Below are 20,653 nucleotides of genomic sequence, written 5' to 3' on the forward strand. Positions count from 1 at the left end.
CGTGTAGGCAATGCTCTGGTTCGTCTGAGATTTGATGATGTAAGACTACATGTTTTGGCGCATCGTATGCCAAAGCACAGGGTGCTGGGCGTAAATGAATGCACAGATGCTAGCTCTGTTCCACACCATATTGTTGATATGTTTTCAACAACTGAAGCTAAATACTATCCATGGGAAACTTGCATTGGTGGAAACTGGCGGTGAATTCTGAATTTCCTTTTAACAGAAGCTATCAGTATATTCATGGCACTTATCAAAAAAGCTGGTAATATCCTTTACAAAGCTTGAAGTCTGGCTCTTTGATTAGCGGCTCCAGGAGTGGAAAGCTGATCCTGCAGGTATCCTGAACCAACGTTTGGCCACTGGAGTTTGCTCCCAGCCACTGTCACAGATACTTATTGGAAGATCAAAGAAATCAGGTGGGCAAATTTTGCAAGGTAGCTTCAAGCAAGATTGATTTGGAAATACTAAGACAGCTGACTCCCTCAAGGAGCTGGGTGCCAACATGTTTTAAAAATAACACTGGAGGCATATCTGCATTTTCATATACCTTTACAAAGATGGTCTATAGGATTTAAGTAATTTCACAGCTGTAACGGTACCACCTCCTGTTGGCTGAAGAAACCGTCTTGCTACAGGTCTTGCTGTGATGAGCTGGCTGGACCAGGAGCCCTCTGCCCTGGGTACGTGGCTGCGGGCAGAACTGGTGAAGGAGTGAACCAAGACCTAATGTAAGAGACACGTAGAGACGGAATTGTGAAAAAGCCTCTTTCTACACATGATAATCTTGCATGACTTAGGTACTGCAGTGATGGGTGGGGGTAAATGGGTTCCTAGCAAACAGATTCGATGATTTAAATTCTGATTTTTTTACATAACCCAATTAGCACAAGAAGTGAGCATGAGGATATAGCTAGCATGGGACAAAAAATGGTGAAGGCTGTGTTTGCATAACCTTAATTCTGCCCAGAAAATTTATGGAGCATGAATTCCCTGTGTAGGACAAGTTGTGGATCAAAAGCATATGAAATGCAACAGAAATTCTCTTCTGTAATTCATGCTTGGAAATGAAATAGTGCTTGCAAATAACATAGCAACTTAAGCAGTTTCAGTTATTGTTTGAGATAAAAAAATATAATTTTATCCATTTTAAGAAATAGTATACCCAACTGGAGAACCAAAGGATCATCAAACAATGATTGGCAAACTCTGAGGACAGCTTGTCAGAGCAAAGACAACAGCTGCTAAAAAACATCTTCAATAAAAAACTGTGGTTCAGCAGCAGAACAGAGATGTTAAAAACTAGGATTGCAAATTTCTTTTTCTGTACCAACCTATACCATCATGAATTGCCAGTCATGAAACTGAAGCAAAAGCAATATGTGACATGTTAATAAAACTAATTCAAAACCACTTTAAATCCACTTCTCTGATTTTGTGCTGTTTTTTATGGATTTCTGAGATTTATCATAGTTGGAGATGTGTCAAAGGCGACCTCCGGAATCCAATATTTAATGATAAAATAAAAGTTTATTTTTTAAGTCCTGCCACACAGATTTTACATTTATCTGTAGTTTATCCAGAACACCAGAAAAAAGTTATACTGGTAATTTTTTTTAGTCTTGTGTCTTTCACAGGATATTTTATGCTATATTGTAATGACATTGACAAACATTCCTCACTCAAGCATTTACTTATACTTTGGTATAGGATTTTTTTTTTGCTAAGACTTGGTACAATTGACTGTAACCTTCCTTGTCTATTCTCCTGTTCCTGTCCTGGGCATTGTTTCTTCCATGATCTGCACAATCAGTGTTCTTGGGATGCTGGTCCAATGGAAGCAACAGGGAAGGAAATGTTTCTCTTAACAATTTCATCCTTTTTAGTTAAAAAATTCCTGCTCTTCACAGGACAAAATGTAAAACCTCACTAAAGCAAAAATGAGGCCTCCAAATAGGAAAATGGAGGGGAATATGAGAGGACAGTATGCTTAACATAAAAGAATATTACAGAAGACAGTCACAGTCATATCTCCAGGGATTTTTTATATTGGGGCAGTAGAGCTTATCACTGACTGTGCTTGTGATATTATTTATGGTTTTCTGCAGGATCAAAATGTCATTTTGATTGCTATGAATTATTAGTCTGTTATTTAAAAGTCCTGGACTGAAAAAGCAACCCTCAGACTTGTGAGAACATAGCCAGCCTAATTCAGGCTCTAAACTCTTTGTCCAGGATTTGAGAAGTTTGCTTATTTTTTTCCAATAAAATATGAAATCTAATTGAATTTAGAATTGAATTATAATCTCTGTTCTAAAGGGTAGTTCATCTTAGATTGCTGTAATTCAGCACTGATAACTGTAAATGTAACAAATGTAACATGTAGGGGATGTTATCACTTCAGGTGGTCAGAAACAAGTCTTGGTTCTTTGTGAATAATTGGGATGGTTGCAAGACAAGGGACTCCTGAATAATCCCTTTAGGCGCCTGGGCCTTGGGAGAACAGGTATGCAAACTACAGAGATAAGGAGGCTGCAGGATAATCTGAAGACCCCTGCCGAGAGACGCCAAACAAACATGTGCGATGGACATTACCATATATTAATGAATTCTCGGAAAAGCCATTACTATGATAAACATTTCTTGGAAATGTAATGAATATGTATGTTAACATAGCATAAATACCTAGTAACTGTGTCTCTTCAGTGCACACGTTTGGAGGAGAGATCCCCTGTGTGCCCGGCGCTGCAATAAAGAATACCTGCTTAATAGTCTGCCGACTATTGAGTCTTCAATTCCGGCTTTTCACGGCATCACACTGTAACTTGTAAATTACTGTTTGTGTGGGGTTTATCTTGACTGTGGATACTGAATGCTAATTTGATAATGTAAATTAAAAATGCAAACATAACCACTTATAGCTGGATTTTATTTTGAGAGTAGGCTACAGCCGCAGTATGTTTTTTGGGGTGGTTTTTCTACTTACAATACATTCCAGGCTTATTCTCTTCCTTTTCTTAAAAAAGTAAATTTTTGCTCTTACTTTTGCTGTTGAACACCATAGAACTCTAAAAAGAAAATGATCTGAATACTGCTTATCCTTCCAGAAAAAAATTCTTAACTACAGAAATGTACTACATTCCTGCTGAAAATCTTTATACCTGTGCAGGCACAAAGGTAAGAGATCTTGTAGGTCAACAACACCCTGAAGACCAAGATGCTTCATGGTTAAAACTGGTATACGTCGGGGTGTGGTAAATCAACTAGTGCTCAAATCTGCACCTGTGTGACCACACAGTTGTGGTCCTTGACTCAATTTGACTAAGCTTGCTTGGGTAGCTATTTGCTTTTGTCACTCTCATGATAATTGTGTGTATATACTTTTAGAGTGGAATTTAAACTTTTATTAAAGATGAAAAAAAAGAAATCAAGTTGGCCTTCTTGTTGCTGGTTATTTGTAGGATTGAAAATCAGAGGAATATTACTTGCAAACTAAACACATCCATATGGAAAATACTGCATCAGTGAACATGGAGTGGGACAGATCTGACAGTGCTACCAGTTTTCAGAAAAAAACTGTAATTTAACCTTACTCAAAAAACTTCCCAACTGTTATCTTATCAGTGGCTGCCTCAGAACAGACTTTTGGAAAGGGATTAATCTGGAAAAGAAAGCTTGAAAATCATTCTCCCATATTTAACAAGCCATTGGAGTAAGGGACATGGATGATGGGTTCATTGTAATTTGCTTGGGTGGAGATCAGGACCAATTCAAAGAAGTTAACCTCAGGCTGTTTGGGCTCGCTGGCTCAGGTTGCCTCAAAAGGCTCATCCATCAGTGGGAGGAACGTGTCTCCCTGCTTTGCCTGCAAGGGCAATATAAGGAGACCAAGCTCGTAAAGCTAGTATTAGCCTTGGCCAGCTTGCGTACACAGGCTGAAGGCAAGGCACAGAGCTGCCATGTCTAAAGAGGGCTGTGTACCGTACAGATGCAGGGCTGCCTGCTGCTCATACCTAAAGAAGAATGTGATTAAGTGCAAGCTATCTCAGCCAATGTCACTGGAGGACTTCTTATGTCTTGAGTAGTTATGCAGGTTGCCTAGGCAATTTTCAATTATTATATAAGAACAGCTGGTGCTTTGATGAAATAAAACATTTAGTTTTGAATTATGTGGTTCCCTTTATTAATACCAAGAAACCATGGATGACATGCATTTATCAAGTTAGTAAAAACAAGTTCTTAGAAAAAGAACTGAACGTGAGGGGAAAAAAACCTGAGCATACATTTCCCAGCCAAGGAGCTTAGCAATATGTTTTTGTGGGTTTTGTAATGAAGAGCTCTCAAGACAAGGACATGACAAGGAAAGGAAGTCCTCTTCTCTTAAGGATAAATTAGAGATGAGTATCAGATAATACTGAAAACTTCCAGCTGCCAGGTGATTCAAATACTGTGGTTTAACATCTCGGGCCAGTACATGCTGCTGCATGTGTCTAAAGCGAGGGACATGAGCCTTTAATAGAAGTGAGTAAAAGCCTTTTAATAGAAGTGCTAATGATTTATTGATCCCTCTGAGTCTAATGGTGATGATATTGATGTTATGTGACTGGATTGCTGAAGTACCTCTGCACACATAATACACTACAATGCAACCTGGGAAATATGACTTTCACAAAAATCAGAAATTATTCTACTAACGTCGAATATATACGGTTGCTGTGAATTTTGCTTGGAGGAAATATTAGTAGATCTCCAATTTAACATTTGCATATCTATCTTTTCTGTTGTAATAGAAAATATATTTTCATGTGATAATGTGGATATAAATAAGCTTATGCTTTGCCTGAAAAAAAAATAAGTCAAATTTTCTGAGTGGTGGTAATTTTATTCATACAATATTCAAATATGAAAGGACTACACGTAAGAAAAAATTACATACTTTAAACAGAGTTTTTTCTAAGCTTGTGTACTGAAATGAAACAATTATGTATGTGAACATTTCCTACATCCGAGTACACATAACTAAATAAATCCAGACTGGAAAACAACTGCTTAAGCAGCTACGCTGAAGAAAGTTCTAGAGTTATAATGAGTAAATCTCTAAATTTCAGTGAGTGATGCAGTGATCTTGCAAAACCAGGCATAGCTCTAGCTGTGGATGTGCAAAACAGACTATAACCTGATACTATTAAAAGTAACTCTTCTTCCCCCAACAGTAGTAGATTTTCTGCTGAGGACTGTGTCCAGTCATGGACAAAGAAAGATGTGAGTCAACAGGAGCAAGTCCAGCGAATAGTCACAGACAGAAGTTCTATAAAATAAAATTATTTAATGGATTTGGTTTGCTTACATTAGAGAATAAACACTGAGAAATGTAGAACATTATTTGTGAGAGGCCACTTCAAAGTGAAAGTGAAAATTGGTGTGTGAACTTTGTAACTGTAAGGGGAGTTTACAAGCTACTGTGGGATGTCTGGGGAGGACATAGAGCCCCCACCATTGGACTTCTTGGCTTTCAATGAACCTACTTGCTCCTTATTCACAGACAAGGTTAACTGCAGTCCCTTCCAGTGTTTTATTCAATGCTTTCTGCACAGAAAACTGTTTTTTAAGGCATTATGCAACATTTGAGTTTTTAAACAAGTTAGCTTCATACTGAATTTACTGAAAAGCTGGCAGTATCCTTTAGCTATTAACAATAAATGCACATTAGAATTGTATTGAATTCCATGAGGAAATGACTGAAAGAATTCTACTTTAAAAAATATGAAGTACTATTTATTTTAATTGTTTTAGATAGGAAATTGATTAAACAGTGCAAGACTAGAATAAATCATGAATTTGCAATGTTTGGCAGTGATGTCCTCTGCTCTGTTCATTACCTGTTCTTGAGACATGAAGTAAATTTCACTGATGTTATATTTATTTACAGCCTAACTTTTGTAATTTCCTCTCAGCTCCCATTTGAGTGACTCATTTATGAGTATGCTTGCTGTTCATGAGAATCTTTTGGCATACGGCAGCAGTGTTTGCTACTTCACTTACAAAGTCTGATTCTCATCTCACATAAAGTGCTGTAAGTAGGCATTTTAGTTGTACACTATTGTAAAAGAGATAAAAATCAATCTTCCTTAAAGAGGTCAATTGAATGTTATTAAATAAGCCTATTAAAGTACTCTTATCAAAAGAAAGAACTAAATAAAAGGAGGCTAAAGTTCTCTAGGGAATGAATTTAGTCTGCTTTTTTCCAAGGAATTGCAAGAAAAAAATGCGTAGCTGAGACTGAAGTCGAAGAGTCATTGTTCTCCAAACATAATTCCATAGGGCGAATTTGGATGAAGAACTAGGGTGGAATATCTCATAATAGAAAAATGGCTGTGTCTGACCTAATTTTAACAAGAAATATATAAATACATATTTGCCTGGACTGCTGTCTTCATAAGCCTGAAATATCTGAATCATTAAATAACTTTATTAGTTAATAATCTTTCTTTTATTTGTTAACTTGAGGAGTAGTTGTTGCTAATTTTGTTTTCCTGTGGAAAAGAAAGATCAGAATTCAAATATCTCTTATGATTTTTGTTATGATTTATTAAGTTTCTGGGAGTTCGCCTTGCATAAAGAATACTGGATCTGACTTCAGATTTCCCATAAGTTATTGCAATTCTTTCTGGCTTAACTCAGGCAAGTCCAGAGAATAAACTAGAAGATGACACTAAGAAAGTAACTTTCAAAATTGACTGCTTAGATTACGATGAAAATCTACGGGGATTTTTTTTTTCTTGGGATTAAGACAGCTTTAATTTTGTTTTGCTTAATTCACTTTGAAAATGAATTATGCCATACCATATCGATGTCACTTTAATTTTGAATGAAAGTGTCCACTCAGAGATTTAATTCTGATTAATGTATTTAAATCTGTATCTAATTTATCTGATCTAAATTACATTTCCTGAGTAACACTATGTAGTCCAGCTCTCTCTTAAAGCTGACTGTAGAAAGTCCGCAATAATTTCTGCAGAAATTGCTAAATATAATGCATATTCATATAGGCTCTTGGATGCCCTTGGAAATGCTTGGTTATCTCTGGTACCTGCTGTGACATTTGCAAACCACAGTTTGTCAGCTTTCGTCCTTTTCCCTAGCATGAATAACATTAGGTTTGGCAGTAATGTGAATTGCAAACTTTATTGACAATATGTTGTGTTAATTATGAAGTTTACAAAAGCACTCTCTGTAGTCCTCGACCTCCTTTGTGGATGCAATGACTTGTAGGAAAATCAGCATGCATCTGTTTCTAGACTCTATTAGTCTTCTAGACTTCATGGATTTCTTTTTTTCTGAGTTACCTTCATTCTTATTTCCTGTAGACACATTTTTTCTCCTGTTCATTGTTTTACCTTGAACTGAGTAACATCCATTCAGAATTCCACCTTTATTTTGCCCCCTGTACTGTGCCAACTCTAGATCCTTACACAGGCCTCATAACTCTAAAACTCCCTCTGCATAAACATGAACCTGATTAAGATCGGTACGGTGCCATTAACTTCCAGCCAGGTTATTCAAATTTACTTCCGTATTGTTGTAGAGAGAACTGGTTCTCAGTGGAACAGCTGTGCCAAAATTGTCATTAATTCATGAGTTTATCTTTGTTTATATTTCTAAATTACTGATAAACATCACTGCTTGCAAGTGATCCTTTCCTAAATATTATCAGTTTTATTTTCTTGTGATCCCCAGAAGTCTTATTTTGGTCCTCAGAAGTCTTCCTTATTTTCTATTCATTTTGGCATCTCTCTGCAGCCTGGCACTCAGCTCTCTGTGCCTAACCCGGGCAGAGAGACCCGGGGCTGACTGCCCAGCTGACATGGGCAGAAAAGTCATCTACAAGCTTGCACTCACCACTTCAAGGTGAAGAAAGGGGCTAGAGGAACTGGACCCAGTGGTTGCTCTCTATTGCATTTCCCATCATGTAGACTGGGAACAGAGAGGCTCAGTAAGACTCTCTCAGCACTGCATACTGAGCTAACACAATATTACATTATTTTTGACATTCACTTCTAAGCTAGTTTACTAGGCACAATTTAAAAAGTAAGAATTTTCTGCCTCAGCAAAGTAAGTCATTTTTGGAGTGAAAAATGATCTGTTGTGAGCACACAAAAAGATTACAGCATATACTTTTAACTGTGATGAGTCAGAGTCTAGAAGGTCTAAAAATTGTCAGCTGTAGTAGAGCTATTAATTTCTCAGGTAATTTACATTTCTATTAATGCTAGATCTGGCATGGCTATAAATTGCTTGATGAAGCTAGATTTAAGTCCAGTATGACCCTGCCTAACCAGGATATTTATATACTAAATCATGGGGAGTTTGTTGCAAAACACCAGTTAGTTCAGATCAAAACTGTTTATGGAAAAGGATTTTTAAAAAGGATTTAAAAAATTATTCTCATATTTGATTTAAGATTTCTAAAAATTCAATAAAATTAGGAATCAAATTGTTTTTTATTATGAAATATAGGCCTTGGTTCACGTTTCCTAGCTGTATATATTGAAGTGTTACTTTTTTATTCTAAATTGCACTTCTAGGCTTCTTCAGTAGCCAGTGGAGTAGATCTTCAGGGAGTAGTCTATCCTATCCTACTGTGTCTGAGAACAGTGGGATAAATCACCATCTCAGTAATGTGTTTCTGAAAGCAACTTGTCTTTTACATAGTTTAAAAAAAATGAGCTGAGTCTCACTCGCTATTTCTAACTTATAGAAAAAAAACCCAAACCCTCTCATAGAAACATCCTCAGCCAAACCCAAGATGACACATCTTACTTAGATAATTTCAAATCTAAATATCAAAACTGAGTGGAAATATTTTAAAGTATCTAAATAGCATAGACGATTTAAATTTCAATGACTTCTGATAGATTTTTCAACATCATAGGGTTTCTTTTAATATGAGACAAGAAATCCTTTCACAGCTGGTTCTAGAGTTAGCTATGTCTGCATTGGCAGGTAGCATGGCTCAGTATGAGCAGATTTATAGAGGGAAACAGCTGGTGCTGAGAACCCAGTGTTCACAACATGTCTTCCAGGGGCATTTCCCTTGGTTTCATTGTGGGGCACTCGCCTGTGGCCTCTCTGCCCGTTAGCAGCTGGAGCAACAGCGCAGATTTTCTTCTAGAGCTGTCTGACAGGTTGGTTGCCAGATGCATCTTCGCAAGCCTGAGAGCTCTGTGATGTCTCTGTGAGATGAAGCAGAGGTGTGATAACAGTGATGGTGTGATAACAGTGATGCTAGCTTAGAAAGCAAACTCCTTTCAAGAACTAAAATGCAGAGTTGTTGTATCAGCAATGTTTTACTTATGGAGGTCTGGATACCCTCTCTTTAGCTCTGGGCACATCCGACAGTGTTGGTTATATGGGGAGCCTAAGGCAATGCAGTGTGTTGTGTGCCTTCAGTTAAGCCTGTTGGATCTAGCTGTATAGATTGCTTTATTCTAGACACTGTTGGTGAAAAGACCAAGGTCACAGGGACACGACAGGCTTCAGCAGCAGATGAGGTCTGTGCTAGGCTTGTGGAAGTCCTTCTAAAGACACCAGCACCATCAGGTATCCCCCAAAAAAACACATCAAAACTTGCCCTTTTTTGCATATAAATCCCTGAAGTTACCCGAAGTAAAGTGCAATTCATTAGATCTCCTTTTTAAATAATTGGGTCCATCTCACATTTCTATGGAAAAGGTAAATCAGAAAATTGTTGATTTCAAGAAACAACAGATTGATAGGTCTCTTTTGGGGTATAAAACCTCATGCAATGATTAACAGAGAATAGGTTCAGAAAAGCTATCATTCTTATTTTGAGAGAAGAGATATGTTTTGACCCCGAGTCTGAAGCGTGAGGTTGAGGGAGATGTTAGATCCTGTTTCTAACTCCAGTAGTTGTTAGCTCTGCAATGCAATCTTGTTTTCACCAAATCTGTGTTCACTGACTGAATTCACGAGGAGTTTCTCAGTGCACAAGAGGCCCTCTCAATCCATCTGTTCCTCAGTTTCTCCATCTGCAGAGCTGGAATAAAAACTCTTTGAAATTCTAGATCTTGCTGTTTTAAAATATCTGAATGTTCTGAAATTGGCAAACTTTCCTTCCTTCTTTGCTATGAGTTTCCCATGTGTAGGAGTTAAACTAATTCAGCAAATTAAGCAACTGCATTTTGAGTGAATTTGGAGAAAGCTTTGCTCCACATAAGAACCAGGATGCCTGTGTGTTCGCAGTTCAGCCATCTGTCATGTCTCTTGGCTATCAAATTCTCAAAGGTCCTGATGATGTTCAGTTGATTTGTTGATTTCTCATGTCTCTCCATATTGTGTTATGACTATGGTAGGGTTTGGGGGTGTGGGAATCTTTTTGTAAAAAATTACTGATTTTCAGCAGAATCCTTGAATTAATTCGATTTAATTCACATTAAGGTAATTTCTACCTTAACTTGCCATAATCTACTTGCTTCAGTTTGATTTTTATTGTCAGCCTTCAAAGAAACATGAATTTGCAAGCACAGATCTGTTCTTTTTCATCTTTCATAGCCTTCGTCCTTCTGAGTAAAGTTTCTGAAGTCTTTTTCAATAATTTACGAATTGTAGCTTACTTTATATGATGGGAGTATGTTTCTGTAACAGTAAAATGGCATTTTCCTCAGGAAAAGCTTTAAAAACTGATTGAAGAACACATGAAAGTTTATTTCAAAACTCTTTCAAATCAATGGAAATCTTCCCTTAGGTTTGTGGGTTTTAGACGAGACTCCTTGTTGATCACCTTTTCTAGGTACATCTTGATTTTCCAGGTACTCCTCTGGTATAAAAATATAAACATAGTGACTGGTTCGGCAATCCTGATTATCTACATTTATAGTTCTAAATGCACATTTTTCTGGCATACTCTATAATGCTTTGTCATCAAATACAGAAGTGGGCTTGATCTTTCCCCCAGTTTAAAACAGGTCTAAACCAGAAGTACAGTGGTGAGATGGAAGAACAAGATAGTAAAACAAGAAATACTCTGCTGACCTTCTGAAAACAAACTGTGCACAAGACACTCCGGAACTGGGACAACAAGGAATTCTTTCCTTTACGTCACAAGAGAAACTCTTGCAGAATGACTTTACTAGTGGAGAGAATGCAGGGCTTGTGGAAGGGCTTGTGGATGAGTGTAGGCATGCAGTGCATGCAAAATCAAGCAGATGCATGAAAAAGCAATGCATGAAAATCATAAAAAGGCTTGCCGAAGACAGGAGCAAGGTAGATAAGCAGGAACATGGCAAAAAACTTGATGTGGATAACTGGAAACTACTGTGACTCAGTATACAGATTCATGTTTTTTATTGTCTTCAAAGATATGTTTTAGTGTTATTAAGACTATAACACTACATTAAGGAACTGCAGCTACTCTGTGTGTATTACTGTTAGTTGTTTGTAGTATAGTGTGATTTCTTCTTGTTCAGTTGTTAAAGTAATCAGAAGATTATAGATTATATAGGATTTGTTGATAGCTGTGCATCTGCAGTAAAGAAACAGGAATCTCTTTACTGCTTTCTTTCTAAGGGAAATATATCTTGAAAGTCCAAGACAAAAACATTTTGTAATTGTCTTCTGGAAGGCCTTTTGGAAAAACAAAGTGCATTTCTGCTTAAAGCTCTGCAAGAGTCAGTATTTGCTTCTGTGGACTGTCAACAGGGCAACACAGACTTGAGGATTTTCAGTAGTTACATTCAGTTGTGAAAACCCAGCTGGCAAAGGCCCTGCAGACCTGGCTCCGAGGCAGACTGAGTGCTGTGCTGGAGAGGCTGCTGCCCACTGTCATCTGGGGTTCGGGGCATTACAGGTTTCAGTCACATTCCCTGAAAACATGTAAGTGGGTTAGTGTATTGTCAGTATTATGTAAACCCATTATAAAGACAATTCCGGGGGAAAAAATAGAAAAACAAGCCCTCTGCTCTGAGTCTAATATTTAGTACACTGTGCTCTCAACAGTGTTGGAAGCTTGCGGTCATTCTCAAATGCTGGTTTTTTGTTGATGCTGGAACAGAAGTTGAGGGTCTTAACCAATTGACTGTTGTGGTTTTTTCTCAGATTGGTACGTGGCCAGGCTGAATTAAGAGGTGTTGAAAAAACAGAGTTAAAAACCTAAAAACGTATGAAGCCTCCTGTTCATGGATGAAGACATTGGTCTTAAAGAAGTATACAGTCCTATTTCTGTGTGCAATTATATCCGTTCTCTGCTCTCTGTGGGATCTTCTAGTGTTACAGTGGTTTGATATCCTAAGTTAAAAGAAAAACACTATCTGGTCAATGCTTTTTAGGGCTTTTCCATTAATCTGCATATTAGATTTTTCATTCAGCAACTTTGCAAGAGCATAACAGTCTACCTCACCAAGTCTAAATTATGGTCCAACCTGTAAACCTAACTTTGTGAAAGGCTTAGAATGTATTTACACATTCTTTTTAGGAGAGGACCCTTTAAATAGAGTCACTGTATGATCCCTTAGTCCATTCTTAGGAGAAAGCACCACAGACCCCTGAGCTACCTCTTCTGATTTATAACCTAATTGAGGTTGATTTTTTTTAATATGTTATCTCCTAGGCAGCTAAAAAGGGGCTTGGGCACTGCGAGGCTGATCCTTGCACCTATTATTCTTATGTACTTACCTTGTACTGTGAAATCTCAAGTCCTGTGGAGGGTACTTACACTTTATGTAGTGCACGGCAGGCAGAGTAGAGAAAACCAGCCACAAGACAAGCCTTTGACGTTGGAAAAAAGTTTAAAGTCCTTCTTATACAGAGCCCAATCATCTAAACCTGGGCTCCATGGTTTCGTACCCTCTTTCAGTAAACCTTCTCCTAAAGCTAAAGGTCCAAGTTGATTCACTTTTAGGAAAGAACTGAAGTGTTTTACCCCCCTTCTCTCCTGGGTAAATCATTACAGGGATGTAAGTACTTACCAAGAATGTAAGACTCCCTGTTTTATCTCTTGCCATTGCCTGAGGGGCCTGAAACAGCTCTCAGATCTCAAGTTCATGCAATAAGCAGCAATCTATACACTGGGGATTCTTTAGGAATGTTTTCACCCTAAGGACTCTATGTTACCAAACAATTGAGTAATACAAGGGCAGAAACAAATTTTAGAATATGGATGGAAAATGGGTTTCTTCCTTTCCCCAGATAGCTGCCTAATCACTAGTAATAGTAATACTGCTTTTCTTTTATTCTTACTCACCCTTTCTGACTGAATCTTTAGAAAACAATAGTTTTAGTTTGTTGGGGTGGAGAAAACCCAACTGTGTCTTTGAGGTTTCTGATCAGAAGGCTATTGAATAAAAATTGTGGGAGGAGAGTGACATTCTGTGTGAAAACAGGTATTTGTGTGCTCTTTGAAGGCAACAGTCACCACCTGATTTTCAGGTGAACTTCTGAGCTTCTCTGGTAAATTGCACTCTGCAGTAGACAGCCAAATTCAAAGGCATGAAGCGTCTTCTGAACATTGAAAACTGAAAATCTGGGTATGTGAACAAGCAGAGCTTCCATGCTTAAGCGACTTACCTAGTGAAAATACAGGTGCTTACGAGTCAAGGCAGAAGCTCTGAGATCATATTGGTTCATACTTTATTGTCTAAATTATGCCTATATTAATTATTGGAATCCTTCTGTGAATCTTGGTGTTCATCTATGCAAAACCTGGTAAAGTGCAGTGACATAAACACTGATAAATTCAAGATACAGTTTTTCTCTTGGTGATTTTTGTCTTCTCTAACCAGCCGTCTTACCTCATGAAATCTGTGGGAGCTTCATACTTTTGGGAAGCCAACATTTCTGTCATATTTGGTTGATGTTTGATCACCAGCTTTAAAAGCCATTAGGAAGAAATGGCACTGAGAGGCACATGTACGTTTACAATGATTTCATCCATTGTGCTGGGACATACTGGCCTCTCTTGTAACTAATGAGTCATGGCACACCACTGAGTTTTGCAAAGTTACCAAAAGTCTTCCAACAGCAAGTGCAAAGCTGAGCACAGGAAGCATTAATAAATATGGAAAGTGTTTTGTAGAGGATGTACATGACCATTAAATGCAGGTTTCTTCAGATGTGGAGTTTTGTTATGAAAAAAAGACAAAGGAAAATGTTTCAGCTCAATGCACTTGAAGTCTTGCTTCTGAGGTACTCAGTGACTACTTGTGTTAATTATGGCATTTAAGACCGTCTGAGCTCCATGTGAAGTAGGATGATTGACAGCTAATGAAGGGGAGAGGACAGTAAGATTAGAGTCTACAGTCCAAGAATAATGGAGGACTGAAATGAGCAGTGTATGACAGTAATGAAAAAAGTAATGTTCCTCTCCTCATACAGACACAAAAGAGTGACTTCAGATCTGGCAGAAAAGATTTCAGTTGCATTCTGAACTTGTCCTCCTGTCTTTTGTTTGGAAAATGTCTTCATATAATAATAGATGTAATAGTAATGAGAATGGTTCCAGGCAGAAAGAAAATAGTTGCCTTGTACATTAATGAACAGACAAAATTACAGTTAATAACTAAAAACTTGACCCTCTTGAATTCCTGACTGGATTTTGAGTAATGACAAGATGGGCTGTGAACATGAAGAGAAAGAGAGGGCCCCCCCCCCGCCCCATATTTTAAATATTCAGTAGTGTATGTAAGGAAAATTCACTATATTTCTGTAACTAGCATGTAAAATCAGACACAGTTGTTTCCCTCGCACTAACAGACTGGACCTCAAATAAGTAATTTTGAGCAGTCAGTGCTTTTCAGAATGTAATGCTGGAAACAAAGGAAAGGAAGCAAAATGTGAAATCTGACTTCTGCCCTTGGTAGGCAGCACCGTGGGGCTGAATTCTCCCAGCTGAAGCACTGTACTTCAGAAAGATATATATCGCATGGTGCTTCATTCAAATTTGAAAATCCTGAACCTCGGTGAAGAGCCTCTAAGTTACCAGCTGCAAATGCCACTGGCCTCATGAGAACCAGACTTTGGTAGTCAGCACCTGCTCTGAGCAGTTGTAGAGTGTGATGGCAGAAGCGAAGAAAAAGCAGCAAAACGTGAAATCTGACTTCTCCACTAGTAGACAGGTCCCTTGGTTTCTGAGTATCTTCTGCTGCATTCCAGCTGGAGCAATTACTTTTTCTGAGAAAGCCAGGAATAATAGGCTTACACAAGCTCTGATCTATACATTGTTTTTTTTTAATATATGTTTTCTATATTTATAACTATATTTTTGTGAAATATAGAGATTAGCTATGAGGAGCAGGCCTTGAGTGTGTCGGTAAACAGAAGCTCAACATGACCCAGTAATGTGTGCCTGCAGCCCAGAAAGCCAACCATATCCTGGGCTGCATCAAAAGAAGCATGGCCAGCAGGTTGAGGGAGATGATTCTGCCACTCTGCTCTGGTGAGACTCCACTTGGAGTACCGTGCCCAGCTCCAGGGCCCCCAACATAAGAAAGACATGCACTTGTTCAAGCGGGTCCAGAGGAGGCCCCCAAGGAGGGCCCAAGAAGACAGGGTCAGAGAGTTGGGGTTGTTTAACTTCTTCATCAACGACCTGGATGAAGTGTTAGAATGTAACCTCAGCAAATTTGCTGATGATATCAAACTGGGAGGAGTGGTAGATACACCAGAGGCTGTGCTGCCATTCAGCGTGACCTGGACAGCTGGGCAGAGAGGAACATGATGAGGTTCAACAAGGGCAAATGCAGGGTCCTGCACCTGGGGAGGAACAACCCCATGCACCAGTACAGGATTGGGGTGGACCTGCTGGAGAGCAGCTCTGTGGGGAGGGACCTGGGAGTGCTGGTGGACGACAGATTAACTATGAGCCAGCAGTGTGCCCTGGCTGCCAAGAAAGCTAATGGGATTCTAGGGTCATTAAGAGGAGTGTGGCCAGCAGGTCGAGGGAGGTTCTCCTTCCCCTCTACACTGCCCCGGTGAGGCCTCATCTGGAGTACTGTGTCCAGTTCTGGGCTCCCCAATTCAAGAAAGATGAAGAGCTACTGGAGAGAGTCCAGCGGAGGGCTACAAAGATGATGAGGGGACTGGAACATCTGCCCTACGAGGAGAGGCTGAGGGAGCTGGGCTTGTTCAGCCTGAAGAAGAGAAGGCTGAGAGGGGACCTAATATATGCTTACAAATATCTTAAGGATGGGTGTCAGGAGGATGGGGCCAAGCTCTTTTCAGTGATGCCCAGTGACAGGACAAGGGGCAATGGGCACAAACTGAAGCACAGGAAGTTCTGTCTGAACATGAGGAAGAACTTCTTCCCTCTGAGGTTGACGGAGCACTGGAACAGGCTGCCCAGGGAGGTTGTGAAGTCTCCCTCTCTGGAGATATTCAAGACCCGCCTGGACAAGTTCCTGTGCAGCCTGCTGTAGGTGACCCTGCTTCGGCAGGGGGGTTGGACTAGATGACCCACAGAGGTCCCTTCCAACACCTACCATTCTGTGATTCTGTGATTCTGTGATTGTTCAGCCTGGAGTGGAGAAGACTGTGGGGACACCTTATTGCAGCCTTCCAATACCTGAAGGGGGCCTACAAGAAAGCTGGATAGGCACTTTATACAAAGGTATGTAGTGACAGGACAAGGGGTAATAGCTTTAAATTGAAAGAGAGTAGATTTAGATTAGATATAAGGAAGAAGTTTTTTACAATGAGGTTGGTGAGGCTCTGGGACAGGTTTCCCAGAGAAGTTGTGGCTGCCCCCTCCCTGGAAGTGTTCAAGGCCAGGTTGGATGGGGCTTTGAGCAAACTGGTCTAGTGGAAGGTGTCCCTGTCCAAGGCAGGGAGTTGTAACTAGATGATCTATAAGGTCCTTTCCATCCAAACCATGCTATGATTCTATGATTCTATGAAATGTCATCTCTGCTAAGAATGGCAGAAAAGGTAGGATCATATAAAAAGACCCTGGCATGCTTGGATCAGAAACACAGAGTGTAACAGTTCAAGAGTGACAACACTCAATTTCTGATGCATTTTATAAAAATCATCACTTGCAACTTTCCAAACTTTGGCCTCACTCAAAAAGCAGTTGTGTTTCTGCTATGATTGCTATGATTATTCTTAGTAACTATAATTTTGTATAGATTACTCCAGTTGAAATGTGTTATTTGTGTGTAATTAAAGAATTTACACAGAGCAAAGACAGAACATGATTAGTAAGAACTTTTTCAAAACTGTTAACAAATTAGACTGCCATTTTTCAACAACTCAGTAGAGAAGTGCATGATGAAGAGGGATTAGAAGAATTTTCTTTTGATAATTGGATGTTGAAACAGATTATTATTCTGTTGCACAAAACTTCTTTTAAACTATTTTATGTGATTGTTTCCATTGTTATATACTGTTATCTTGATATTTCACACATTCTCCTCTAAAGATTACACCATTCCAAATAGAAATGCTTTGAGGTAGAGGAATTGTCCAAGCAACACACTGCAGAACAATGCCCATTCCAATTTGTCATCATTTTTCATATAACCTTTCATTATATGGCTGCAATTATGCAGTCTAATTGGCTCTGAGGACCTTTCCTTCCTCAAAACGAGTTGATGGGAGACCTGCAGAGGTTGTGACTGCTCTAAGAGCATGGGATTGTGTCGGTACCAACATAAACATGTTCTACATGCGATGATGGGAATGAATGTCGCAGGTCCGCAGGAGCAGTAAAGGCACTCCTTTGGCAGTAAAGGCATTAATAGGTTTGTTAAAGCTCTAGGTTCAAAAGTATGCCTTGTAAATTTTCAGAAAGAAACAAAACTTTCTTTGTAGCTATATTTTTATTTCTGTCTGCTTCACAGTTCAACACCAACATGAACGAAAGACAGCATTCATGTTAGGGTATTCTTGATGGGCTGAAAGCAACCACAGCTGGATTTCCCTTTCTCTCAGGGCAGGCACGAGGAGCAGATGATCAGGGTCTCACCAGTTCCAGGAGACTGCTGTAAAGCGGAGAAGAGGCTGAGGGGTGGTGGAAGTCCAGAGGTGGCTTTGTGGCTCAGTATTGATCCCACAGGGTTTGTCACCGCCATTTCTGTCCTCCTACTTAGAGATATTCAGGCCTACTCACACACTGTCAGCTATGATTAAATATATGTGCCAGGCATGACAAACAGACAGGATTTATCACACTATGTGAGAAACAGATTTTGTGTACTTTCTTCAAGTGACTAAATTACTAGAGGCACAATAAGTCATGTAATACAGTAGTTTGACATAAATAAACAAAAAGTCTTTTGCAGAGCAATAGAGATGGGGGCTAAGTTTATATCAATGAATCTCATAACCTCCAGTAAACTGGGTCTTGAGGTATAGGGTATAGATATGCAGCATGCCACAGATGAGGAATGAAAACCTGAGGAGTTTCGTAAAAATGATGATCTTCCGAGTTTTCAGGTTAAGACCTGCCTCCAAATGTAGGTGAGTGTCTGCGGAGCAGCTGAGGAGGATGGAAGTTGCAGGATTTTGTCACTCGGAGAAACCAGACCTAGTAAAAAAAGTCAATCACATCCTTTTCATTTAATGCCATCTTGGTGAAATCATGTTAAGAAAACAAATTTAGACTCCCTCATTTCATGTCATATTGAATATATCAAAAGAAATGAGTCCAGATACAAATTGCTTCTATAACTTTCCTGCTTTTGGAGTGTGATATTTATAGAAGGTTCTTAAACTCTGAAGGACCCATAAAATTAACTGTTGCTGTGAGATAAATGAATATTTTACGCCCAAGCCCCAAATCTACAGTGTTTTATTTTCTGAAGTGTAACCCAAATCTGATGCAGAAGCAGAGACAAGCCTTTTTTATTCAAAGGCGTCAAGCTCTTGGACCTTGTTTCTGGAATGAGGCTGGAAGGACAATCTTGCTGTGTAGCAGAAAAATATGGTGAAGAAAAAGTACTGCCTGCCAGAACAGATCTGCAGCAAGAGGACACAGGATAAGAAGCTACTTTGGTATTTATTATTTATTCAATAACAAGGATTTTAAAAATGCTGAAAATATCCAGAGTTAGAAATACATTGAGTGAATTTCAGAAATTACATTTAATAAAAATATTTGTAAACTATAAATTTGTGTAATGAAAAACTATATAGCATTCAATTGGAAGGAAAAACTTTGCACAACAAGTTGTCCTAGTAATTTGAAGAAATTTACGTGATATGGTATTCTACCAAATACTTTAAATGAGGAAAAAAAAATCTTTCCCACAAACATTCGATGTTTTTCTTTTGGCAAAGAAATTCTGCAATAGAAATCTTAGCATTGCATATCTTCTGTTTGTTTGCAGTGATTTAGAGAGGCTGTGTCAGAAGTGTATTTTCTGTGGATTATAATTGTCCCGAAGTTTGCGGAACCCAAGAACTAACATAACTCAATTTGGAGATTAAAGCCCATTAAAGCCAAAGTTAAAGCTAAGGTGATGTGAAGTAGGAACAGGGGAATAGGCCAATCTTGAAAAAGACAGGTGTGATGTACTCACAAAACTACTTATTCTCTTTGAGGACAAACACTATGTTAGCTTTAGGTTTTTTGTGGTTATCATACACCACAGAATAAGTGGTTGCAGTCTGATTGAAAGGTGACTAAACAAAAGTCACTTTGAGTAGACCTGGGCTTAACGGGAACAAACTGCCTACGTGTTTAATGGAGAAAATATTACCTATGGATATAGCTTGTATTGTCATTTTTCTTGCTGTCCTTTTAAGTGGTGATCATAGAACCACAGAATCATAGAATCATAGGTTGGTCATAGACTCTAAGATCATCGAGTCCAATCCTCAACCCAATACCACTTTTCCTACTAAACCATATCCCAAAGTGCCACATCTGCATGTTTTTTAAACACCTCCAGGGATGGTAACTCCAATATCTCCCTGGGCAGCCTGTTCCAATGCCTGACCACTCTCTCAGTGAAGAAATTTTTCCTAATATCCAATCTAAACCTCCCCTGATGCAACTTGAGGCCATTGCCTCTCGTCCTATCGCTAGTTACTTGGGAGAAGAGACCAACACCCACCTCACTTCAACCTCCTTTCATGGAGCTGTAGAGAATGATAAGGTCCCCTCTCAGCCTCCCCTTCTTCAGACTAAACAGCCCCAGCTCCCTCAGCTGCTCCTCATAAGACTTGTTCTCTACACCCTTCACCAGCCTCGTTGCCCTTCTCTGGACATGCTCCAGCCCCTCAATGTCCTTCTTGTAGTGAGGGGCCCAAAACTGAACACAGTACTCCAGATGCAGCCTCACCAGTGCTGAGCACGGGGGCATGATCACCTCCCTACACCTGCTGGCCACACTATTCCTGATACAAGCCAGGATGCTGTTGGCTTGCTTGGCCACCTGAGCACGCTGCTGGCTCATATTCAGCCGACTGTCAACCAACACCCCGAGGCCCTTTTCTGCCGGGCAGCTTTCCAGCCACTCCTCCCCAAGCCTGTAGCGTTGAATGTGGTTGTTGTGACCACAGTGCAGGACCCAGCACTTGGCCTTGCTGAAACTCATACATTTGGCCTCGGCCCGTTGATCCAGCCTGTCCAGATCCCTCTGCAGAGCCTTCCTACCCTCAAGCAGATTGACACTCCCGCCCAGCTTAGTGTCATCTGCAA

The sequence above is a fragment of the Opisthocomus hoazin genome, chromosome 3, assembly GCF_030867145.1.
Source record: "Opisthocomus hoazin isolate bOpiHoa1 chromosome 3, bOpiHoa1.hap1, whole genome shotgun sequence".
Classification (NCBI taxonomy): domain Eukaryota; kingdom Metazoa; phylum Chordata; class Aves; order Opisthocomiformes; family Opisthocomidae; genus Opisthocomus; species Opisthocomus hoazin.